Below are 11,531 nucleotides of genomic sequence, written 5' to 3' on the forward strand. Positions count from 1 at the left end.
TGTGTATAGCTTATGTACAATATTTTCTATTGCACACTAACTCCTCTTTCCTTAGCTTTGTTCAATTGTACCTAACTATACTAGTAATTCTCATTAAATAGTAATCCTAATAAATATTGCCCAATTACAATTTTCCATGCACTCTGCTAATCCCTCTCAATGCACAGTGTTACTCAGTGTCACCAGTAGCTCAGTGATATACTTAATGCTGTTACCCATTTTATAAACAAGATAATACAAGGTTAGAGCATTTAGCAATTTACGCATGCTAGTAAATAAGACCATTACTAGATTAACTCTGTTCTAACCAGTTCCTAAGCATATCTTGGCTATGGATATAAAAAGACCTTTAGGAGTTTCCACTTCACCATGGAAGGGATCTAATACTATTAGTACTGCTGATATCAAGAATCAGTGTATATTACATTCTATTTGTCTTCCTCTAACAGATGCACACTTGGAGTGGACCAGTTATGCAACTTTGTAGAACTGAGCACAGTAATGATGTTCATTAAATATTCACTGACAAAACAATTAAAAAGAAACAGTGATGAAGGACATGGGCCAACTCCTGTCAATTCTATCACAATCTGTCTCCTCCCTACCATAATGCTCTTTCTTTTCCGTCTAATTGGGCTTCTGTATCTCATAAGATCTTGTTTTCCCTTTTTGATCCCAGTTGTCCACTGGGATTTTTCTTCCATAAACCCTGGAAACTGGTGCAGAACAGTAAAATTCTATGGAACACATTTTAGATCATGGACCATTCGTTGAGATCCTGAGACAAAGAGAACTCACTTGGAATCACAAAGAGAGTCTTTCAAAGTTGTAGTATTACTGCTACTTCGAATCCTCTGCAGTCATTTCTTTCCTACCAGTTTGAAAACAGGACAGATTCACTTGCTTCATTTATATATCTAGTTGTATGTCTGGCCACCATAACTTGGTTGTTAATTCAATTTCCAGTTCAGTTCCTTAGCTCTGACCATATCAGCCTCATTTCTACTAGCACATTTTCAAGTAAATTTAATCTCTGTGCTGAAAATGAATCAGTATAAATTGAAATAATCTGACTAAACATGATCAAGCTTTAGAAACAAAGTGAATTTTACACTTTACTTTCATTTTAAAACCCTTTAATTGTAATTCTGCAGTGTCAGTTGTTACTTCTCCTTTTTCATTTCTAATTCTATTGATTTGAGTCTTCTCCCTTTTTTTCTTGATGAGTCTGGCTAATGGTTTATCAATTTTGTTTATCTTCTCAAAGAACCAGCTTTTAGTTTTATTGATCTTTGCTATCGTTTCCTTCATTTCTTTTACATTTATTTCTGATCTGATCTTTATGATTTCTTTCCTTCTGCTAACTTTGGGTTTTTTTTGTTGTTCTTTCTCTAATTGCTTTAGGTGCAAGGTTAGGTTGTTTGATCGAGATGTTTCCTGTTTCTTAAGGTAGGATTGTATTGCTATAAACTTCCCTCTTAGAACTGCTTTTGCTGCATCCCATAGATTTTGGGTCGTTGTGTCTCCATTGTCCTTTGTTTCTAGGTAGTTTTTGATTTCCTCTTTGATTTCCTCAGTGATCACTTCGTTATTAAGTAGTGTATTGTTTAGCTTCCATGTGAATTGGTACAGCCACTATGGAGAACAGTATGGAGGTTCCTTAAAAAAACTACAAATAGAACTACCATATGACCCAGCAATCCCACTACTGGGCATATACCCTGAGAAAACCGTAATTCAATAAGAGTCATGTACCAAAATGTTCATTGCAGCTCTATTTACAATACCCCGGAGATGGAAACAACCTAAGTGTCCATCATCAGATGAATGGATAAAGAAGATGTGGCACATATATACAATGGAATATTACTCAGCCATAAAAAGAAATGAAATTGAGCTATTTGTAATGAGGTGCATAGACCTAGAGTCTGTCATACAGAGTGAAGTAAGTCAGAAAGAGAAACATAAATACTGTATGCTAACACATATATATGGAATTTAAGGAAAAAAAATGTCATGAAGAACTAGGAGTAAGACAGGAATAAAGACACAGACCTACTAGAGAATGGACGTGAGGACATGGGGAGGGGCAAGGGTAAGCTGTGACAAAGTGAGAGAGAGGCATGGACATATAAACACTACCAAACATAAGGTAGATATCTAGTGGGAAGCAGCCACATAGCACAGGGAGATCAGCTCGGTGCTTTGTGACCACCTGGAGGGGTGGCGATAGGGAGGGTGGGAGGGAGGGAGACGCAAGAGGGAAGAGATATGGGAACGTATGTATATGTATAACTGATTCACTTTGTTATAAAGCAGAAACTAACACACCATTGTAAACCAATTATACTCCAATAAAGATTTAAAAAAACAAAAAACAAAAAAACCCTCTTTAATTGAATTCAAAATGTTAAGCTCAAGTACAGTAAATTTAATTTCAAAAATCCTTTAATAAATAAATAACTTCTATTACTAAATTGAAAAAAATCAACATAATAAGTTATTACTCAATTCACTATTTTTTTTAAAAAACTTTTGTTTATTTATTTATTTATGGCTGTGTTGGGTCTTCGTTTCTGTGTGAGGGCTTTCTCTAGTTGCGGCAAGCAGTGGCCACTCTTCATCGCGGTGCGCGGGCCTCTCACTATCGCGGCCTCTCTGTCTGTATGACAGACTCTAGGTCTATGCACCTCATTACAAACAGCTCAATTTCGTTTCTTTTTATGGCTGAGTAATTTTCCATTGTATATATTGCTTCATTTGCAAATATTTTCTCCCATTCTGAGGGTTGTCTTTTGGTCTTGTTTATGGTTTCCTTTGCTGTGCAAAAGCTTTTAAGTTTCATTAGGTCCCATTTGTTTATTTTTGTTTTTATTTCCATTTCTCTAGGAGGTGGGTCTAGGAGGTGAAAGATTAAAGGCTAATATAACATTTTAGAAATATTTGACTGCCTATTATTTTATTCATTTATTTTTTTTAATTCTAATTATTTATTTATTTATTTTTGACCTTAGACGTTTTCATTTTAATCAGCAGCATGGTTTTGAGAGAAGAGTCCTCTCCGGCTTTCCTAGTCGGTGGACCTGCTGGGCCCGCCCCACCTCCACATCCCAGGCTGCAGGGCCAGGGGGGCGTTTCCATCTGTGCTGGGAAAGAGCAGCCTCGCTGTGCCTCCCGGCATGTCTGGAGCGAGGGCGCGGAGGCTGGAACACACTCTCCCGCTCGGGGAACAGCTTTCCAGGGGCCTTGGGGGAGACTGCGGCCTTTCCTACTGAGGGCCAGGTGCGTCCCCGTTGGGCCCCGGCTCGTTCCTGGCAGGTTCACCCCGTCCCTACCGAGGGCACTGGTTCTGCTGTGCCAGGGGAGGGAGCCGTCTCTGCACCCGGGGCCCGCAGTCGGGCCTGCCTATTATTTTAAACTAGTGTTTCTGAGAAAATTTGCAACTCATTTTAGATAAAAGAACAGGACTTAAAGTGATTTAGACCTTTCTGTTATAATTTATTATTCATGTCAGAATTTATTGTTCAGGAGGTGACAATATGTTTTATTATATTAATCATTATAGGAACTAATTTAACAACCATGATATAGAAGCCAGTTGGAAAATTAATGATTTAAGTGTATGTAAAATATTTAGTGTCATTTCAGAGGTCCTATGCCTTTTACTGCTCAGCTCGATACTAAGCTATTAAGACACAGAAAATAGATGATAGAATGTACCCTCTTAATATTATATAAACTAGAATGTGGACTCCAGAAGACTGATTAAAGATTAATAAGCCTTATGTTGCAGCATCAACATATAAATTCTACTGAGTATGCTATTATAATAATTGCTATTATTTTTAATTCACACAACTCTTATTTGTAAAAAAAATTTGAAATGGATTAATGTAAAATGGGAAAAATACAATTTTAAAAAGATTTAAAATAAGAACCAAGTAAAAATTAACAGCATACGGGAGAAGAGAGTGATTATATTCTGAAATTGGTGTAAAATAAATTGCTAGTGAGTAGACAACATAGTTTGAGCTTCCCAGTAACCATGTAAAAATATAAAATATTATTTAATTTTTATGGCTTCATTTCATATAGCATGTTAATTCATTGGGAAGGCACTGTATCATTGTTGGAGTTTGAGAAAATTTGTTCTATGGCCCATTGTTTAAGTTGTTACTATTAATGTGTAACAAATACCTCTAAACCCAGTGGCTTATTGTTTTAAACAATATGCATTTATTTAGCTTCGTATCTAGGGGTCTCCTAGGGGTAGTTGATGTATGCTGGGCTCAGCTGGGCAGCTCTTTTTTTTTTTTTTTGCGGTACGCGGGCCTCTCACTGTTGTGGCCTATCCCGTTGCAGAGCACAGGCTCCAGACGCGCAGGCTCAGTGGCCATGGCTCACGGGACCAGCCGCTCCATGGCATGTGCGATCTTCCTGGACTGGGGCATGATCCCGTGTCCCCTGCATCGGCAGGCGGACTCTCAACCACTGCGCCACCAGGGAAGCCCTGGGCAGCTCTTTTGATCTTGGTCGGGTTTAGCTGGCTAGCCTGGGGAATGTTCTCATGTGGTGACAGGTGCAGGAGATGCCTGCATGATTGTTCAACAGCTTTAAAAAGGAAATTACATGGAAAAGCTCTTAGTTAAGGAATGGGAAGCCCCCTTACATCACCCCTAAAGTGGGAGAGCACTACAAAGTTACAGCGGGAAAGGTATGGATGTCTAATCCAGGAAGAATGTGAAGAACTGAAACGTAATCCTGTCCACCACGGTCATATCCAGTCACTCACTTCACAGATAATTACTGAACAACTAATATGTGGCAGAAACTATGTAAGTGCAGGGGATATAGATGGAAATAAAATGCAAAAATCCCTGGACTCTCAGAGCTAATTATTTTAGTAGAAGGAGACAGAAAAAAATTATATATATAAAATATATAATGCACTTATTAGATTGTGACAAATTCTGTAGCAAACAATATAAAGCAGAGAAAGGGAGTGGGGAGTTTCGGGGGATAACATTTTAAATAGGATGGTAAGAGAAAGACACATTGAAGAGGGGACATTTGACTAAAAACCTAAAGGAAGTAAGGGCACTATCTATACAGATAAATTAGAATTTCAGTTAATATTCTAAATCAAGAAAGCAGCAAATGCAAAGACCCCAAAACAAAACCAGTCAAGTTATTCAAAAAGAGGAGTGACTAGAAGATGAGATTAGGGTGAATAGGGGAAAAAAAAACAAAACGTGTGTACATTTTATAAACCAATGTAAGGACTTTGACTTTTACTCTGAGTGAGAACAAAGGAAATCAAAGCTTTTGTGGCATAATCAGATGTAAGTTTTAACAGCCTCATTCTGCCTGTTTCATTAAGAATAAATTGTAGACAGGCAGAGGAAGAAGTAGAGAGGCCACTGCAATAATTTATATGAGGTAGGAAGGTGGGTTGGAGGCTTGGACCAGGGCTAGAGTGGTGATGGTGGTGAGAGATTGCCCAAATCTGGATTTATTTTAAGGGAAAATTGACAGGGATGGCTGACAGATTGGATGAAGGATGGAGGGGGGTGGAAGATCTGCCTTCAAAATTTTTGATCTGAGCAACTACCATGTAGAAGTGACCATTACCAGAGTTGGAAAACTGTGGAAATAGTTAGGTTTTTGGTCATAACCAGGAGCTTGGTTGTGGATGTTTATTAAAGTGGAGATATCAAGTGGACAGCTAAACTTAATGTGGGGGACTGCAGGTCATGGTTGTCAAAAACAATTTTACCACTGTACCCTATTCATCCATTAAATTTAAATAAACAAATGTATATTATTCACCCACTATTTTTAAGACTCTGATAGGTTCAGAGTGCCTATAATCTCTAGCATGCTTCCTTACAGTTCTCAGACATCTTGTAAGGTACTAATAACTCTGTTTAAGCCTCAACCAAATGGCTTGGGGTTAAGGAAGGATTTCTGTTAAAACATTGGAAATGGAGGTTAAGTGAGATAAAGCTACAGAAGCCAAATAAGAGCAGCCGAGAAAAGATAATGATGGGCTGATGAAAAACTAACTTACTGAGCATAGAGATGACCAAGGCTCACCCCAACTCAAATGATTCCAGGCATATGTTTGAAGAGTCTACAGCCCTAAGTGGTCTGAAAAGAGTTAAACTTGAGTCTAGAGTTTGCATAAAACAGGATCTAAGTGGGGCAGGACTGGGGGGTATGCAAATCTGACAACAAGGACAGGCAAGGCACAGCAGGAACAGGGACTGATTTGGCATATAGGATTCCAGAAGGCACGATTAGAGTCACTTGAGAGACATCTTAAAAATCAGCCTCAAGAAAACTACTCCATTCTACTATCTTAGTTAAAGTTCAGTTTCTGAAACACTAGGGATTTCCCTCTGACTGACCTTTCTCTAATTCCAGAGTGCTATGATCTTTCACTTCTATTTAAAAGGCTATAATGCTTTGTTGCTCCCATTTTAACACACAAGTCAGGGAAACAGAGGCCATTAACTTGATGTGTGTTTTACAGATAAATAAGGATTCTGAACTAACTTGTAGACAGGGATATTTGGTCAGGCCCGGGGAATTAATTGAACTGGGTATTCATTTACAAGTTGTTTTGTTTATGCTCTTATATCATTAGCAAACTTATTAAAAAGGAGATACAAATAAACTTTGTGCCAATTACATAAGAAAATAATTGGATTTTATTAATCCAGAAACTCAAGCAATCAGTGAAGGCAAGGGTACTCTGGTCTCAGTCCCCTCATTATTCTTCACGCTAATTAATCGCAAATACTAATGGATTGCTTAGGAATGGGATGCTTTACTCCTTTAGACACACATAAAAGCCCTTAAAGTGGCAATGCTTGTGTCTTTGAAAAAAGTACTTGTTTTTACTGAATGAAGTGTTTGTTTTAAAGTAGAAAATTCCATTCTCAGCTATAATAGTGGGTTCTTTATTAATTCTTGCTAGATTAATACATTTAACACATGAATGAATGACACTTTCAGGTTTCAAACCTAATAACAGTATCAACCGGATAAGGAGCTAAAAAGAAAACAATAGATTATATCTAGGCTCAAGCTCCATCTATTAAACTTATGACCCATGTAGTAATAAGTAGGATATTTAACTTCTCTAAGCCTCAGCTTCCTCCCTGTAAAATGGGTTAGTAACATTATCATTGATGATAAAAATTATGGAAATGGGAGAATGCAATAATGTATATAAAATTCCCCGTACATATTTGACTCTGAATACATGTTACCTTTTTTCTCTTCTTCCTGTCACTTTCTCTCCGGAGTTTAGGATATAACTCTCCAAGTCATAGCTGGTAGTAGTTTCTCTCTAGATATTATGTTTTTAAAATAATAACATTGTTCCAAGCAGGTCCCAACCAATCTGTATATGTTAAAAAAAACAAAACAAAACAGGGCTTCCCTGGTGGTGCAGTGGTTGAGGGTCCGCCTGCCAATGCAGGGGGCACGAATTCGTGCCCCGGTCCGGGAGGATCCTACATGCCGCGGAGCGGCTGGGCCAGTGAGCCGTGGCCGCTGGGCCTGCGCGTCCAGAGCCTGTGCTCCATGGCGGGAGAGGCCACAACAATGAGAGGCCAAAGTACCGCAAAAAACAAAACAAAACAAAAAAACGTAAAAAAAAAAAAAACCTTACAATGAGCTCACTTTTACTGGGGTGGAAGAGACATGACCAGCCTGCTTGTTCTTGCTTTGGAGGCAATATTTCACCAGTCTTACATAATGAGAAGGGTTGATGATACTTTTTAAAAATCCTTCAGCCTAACTTATATAAGATCGGAATAAATTACCTCCAAAAAGTTTGGTGCAACTTACTGTAAAATTATCTGTGTGGTATTTAGCTATACAAGTTCTCTATTCTTGTGTCTTTTTGATATTTTAATTTTGTCAGTAATTTTAATTTTGTGTTGAAAATATTAATACATTTGTTTCTAATATTATATAATTTTTTAAACTTTTTATGTTTGGATAATGTCCTTTATCAAGTTCTGTTTTCTTTTGCATTTTTTCTTATTAATCTTACTAGATTAATCTGTAACTTGTCTTTATTATTAATCATTCCAAAGAATCAGATTTTTTTTTTAAACTTATCTTTGCCTCTATTTTTTGTTTTCAGTTTTTGTATATTTTTTAACTTTTGATTTGCTCTATTGCTCTTAACCTCTTTTGAAAAATATTTTTATTGTATAATTTAAAAAACAGATAAGCAAATGTATAGCCTGATAATTATTACAAGTTGAATTCCTTTGTAATAAGCACCCAGGTCAATAACTAGAACTTCACCAGCCCACTTCAGAAGTGTTTCACAGTGTACCCTCTCCCAAACACAAGTTCCAACCTTCCTCCAAAATTACTCACTATCCTGACTTTTATAGTTACCATGACCTGATCTCTTTGTATTTTCTTGACTGAAGTGAAGATATAGATTAGTCTTGATCGTTAAAAATAATTATAAGATTAAGTCTCTTTCAATCTACAGTTTCCATTTTCATCACTTTGTTTTTCTTACTGTTTATAATGAGAAAAACCTGGAGTGTTTGTCATCTCTAAAGTGTGATTTGGCCAAAGTATACACCCAACAGAATATTTACCTCACCCCAAAAATATTCCTCTTCTGTATTACTTCTTAGGTCAATGCCCACCCCATTTCTTTAGCCCTAGGCAGCTACTGATTTGCCCATAAAAGTATTGGGTTGGCCAAAAAGTGCCTTTGATTTTTAAGTAAAAATAAAAGACACATTTTTCACTTTCACCAAGAACTTTATTCAACAACATATTCACCATTTTGTTCCACTACCTTCTGCCATTTTTCAGGCAACTTCATAATTCCGTCTTCCCAAAACTCTTTATCTTTTTGAGCGAGGAACGGTTCCACGTGCCTTTAACAGTCTCCCAGGAAATTGAAATTTTTCCATTAAGAGAATTTTGCAAAAACCGAAATAAGTAGAAATCAGAAGGTGCAATGTCTGGTGAATACGGCAGAGGAATCAGAACTTCCCAGCCAAGCTGTAACAGTTTTTGCCTGGTCATCAAAGAAACATGCAGTCTTGTGTTATCTTGATGGAAGATTATACATTTTCTGTTGACTAATTCTGGACACTTTTCATCGAGTGCTGCTTTCAGTTGGTCTAACTGGGAGCACTACTTGTTGAAATGAATCGTTTGGTTTTCCAGAAGGAGCTCATAATAGAGGACTCCCTTCCGATCCCACCATATGCACAACATCACCTTCTTTGGATGAAGGCCAGACTTTGGTGTGGTTGGTGGTGGTTCATTTCACTCACTCCACGATCTCTTCCATTACACATTATTGTACAGTATCCACTTTTTATTGCCCATCACAATTTGTTTTAAAAATGGAATGTTTTCATTACGTTTAAGTAGAGAAATGCATGCGGAAATAAAGTCAAGGTTTTCTTCTCTGAACTTATGTGGAACCCAAACAAGAAAGCCATTCACATAACCAAACTGGTGCAAATGATTTTCAATGCTTGATTTGGATATTTTGAGTATGTTGGCTATCTCCCATGTGGTATAACATTGATCATTCTCAATTAATGTCTCAATTTGATAGCTATCAACTTAAACTGGTCTACCTGACTGTGGAGCATCTTCCAGCAAGAAATCTCTAGCACGAAACTTCGCAAACCACTTTTGACACATTTGATCAGTCACAGCACCTTCTCCATACACTGCACAATGCGTTTTGGTTGCAGTTTTACCTTTCTTAAAATAATAAAGCATAATATGCTGAAAATGTTGCTTTATTCTTCCATCTTCAAAATTAAAATGGCTACACAAAAATTTACCAATTTTGATATCTTTTTTTAAATGCACGCTGATATGACAGCCGTCACATACAATCTAACAAAATTGTTTCGAATGAAGTTAAAGACAACTAAGAAGTTAAGACAACCATCTTATGGAAAAAAACGAATGAACCTTTTGGACAACCCAATACCACTAGTTATTTATGTGGCACCGTTTAAAGACCATATATATTGCACACTATTTTAAAATATATCCTGAACATTAATGAAAATCTGGCTGTATATTACATTCTATGTTTAATGTCCTTAGGTATCATTGTTTTATAACATTATATAAGTTTCGTGTGTACAGTGTTGTATTTCTCCTTCTGTATACCCTACCATGTGCTCACTGCCAAAAATTTATTTTCCATCCATCACAACACGGTTGATCCTCTATACCCATTTTGCCCTTCCCATCTTCCCCTTTGGTAACAAATTCTCTGTTCTCTGTATCTACACGTTTGGTTTGGTTTGTTCATTTATTTTGTTTTTATTTGTTTATTAGCTTTTTATTTTCCACATATTAGTAAAATCATATGGTATTTGTCTTTCATTGTCTAACTTATTTCACTTAGCATAATATCCTCGAGGTCTGTCCATGTTGTCCCAAATGGCAAGATAACATCTTCTTCATGTCCATTGTATATATGTACCACATCTTCTTTATCCCTTCATCTGTCGATGGACAATTAGGTTGTCTCCATATCTTGGCTATTGTGAATAATGCTGTGATGAATGTGTAGGTGTAGGTGTCTTTTTGGATTAGTATTTCTATATTTTTGGATAAACACCCAGAAGTGGGATAGCTGGATCACATGGTAGTGCTATTCTTAATTTTTGAGGAATCTCCATACTGTCTTCCAAAAGTGGTTGCACCACTTCACATTCCCACCAACAGTGTCTGAGGGTTCCCTGTTGTCCATATGCTTGCCAACACTTGTTATTTCTTGCCTTTTTGATGACAGCCATTCTGACAGGTGTGAGGTGATATCTCAGTGTGGTTTTGATTTGCATATGCCTAATAATTAGTGATGGTAAACATCATTTAATTTGCTTGTTGGCCATCTGTACATCTTCCTTGGAAAAATGTCTGTTCAGTCCTCCTGCCCCCTTTTTAACAAGGTTGTTTTTTTCTTTTTTGTTGAGTTGTATGAGTTCTTTATGTATTTCTTTCTGCTCTGACTTTTATCATTTCCTTCCTTCTACTACCCCTGGGCTTCATTTGTTCTTTTTTGTCTAGTTTTTTTAGGTGTAAGGTTAGATTGTATATTTGAGATTTTTCTTGTTTCTGGAGGTAGGCCTGTATTACTATAAACTTCTCTCTTAGAACCACTTTTGCTGTATACCATAGATTTTGGTATGTCATATTTTCATTTTCATTTGTCTTCAGGTAAATTCTGATTTCTCCTTTGACTTCTTTGTTGGCCCAACATGTTCAGTAGCATGTTGTTCAGTCTCAACATATTTGTGATTTTTCCAGTCTTCTTCTTGTAGTTGATTTCTAGTTTCATTCCATTGTGATTGGAAAAGATGCTTGATATGATTTCACTCTTCTTGAATTTAACACAACACTGTAATGTAATGTGAGACATTTCATATCCTAGCTTATAGTCTACGTTCAAGAAAGTTCCATGTGAACTTGAGAAGAATGTATTCTGTTGCTTTTGGATCAAA

Source organism: Globicephala melas, chromosome 8 (genome assembly GCF_963455315.2).
Source record: "Globicephala melas chromosome 8, mGloMel1.2, whole genome shotgun sequence".
In the NCBI taxonomy this organism is placed as follows: Eukaryota; Metazoa; Chordata; class Mammalia; order Artiodactyla; family Delphinidae; genus Globicephala; species Globicephala melas.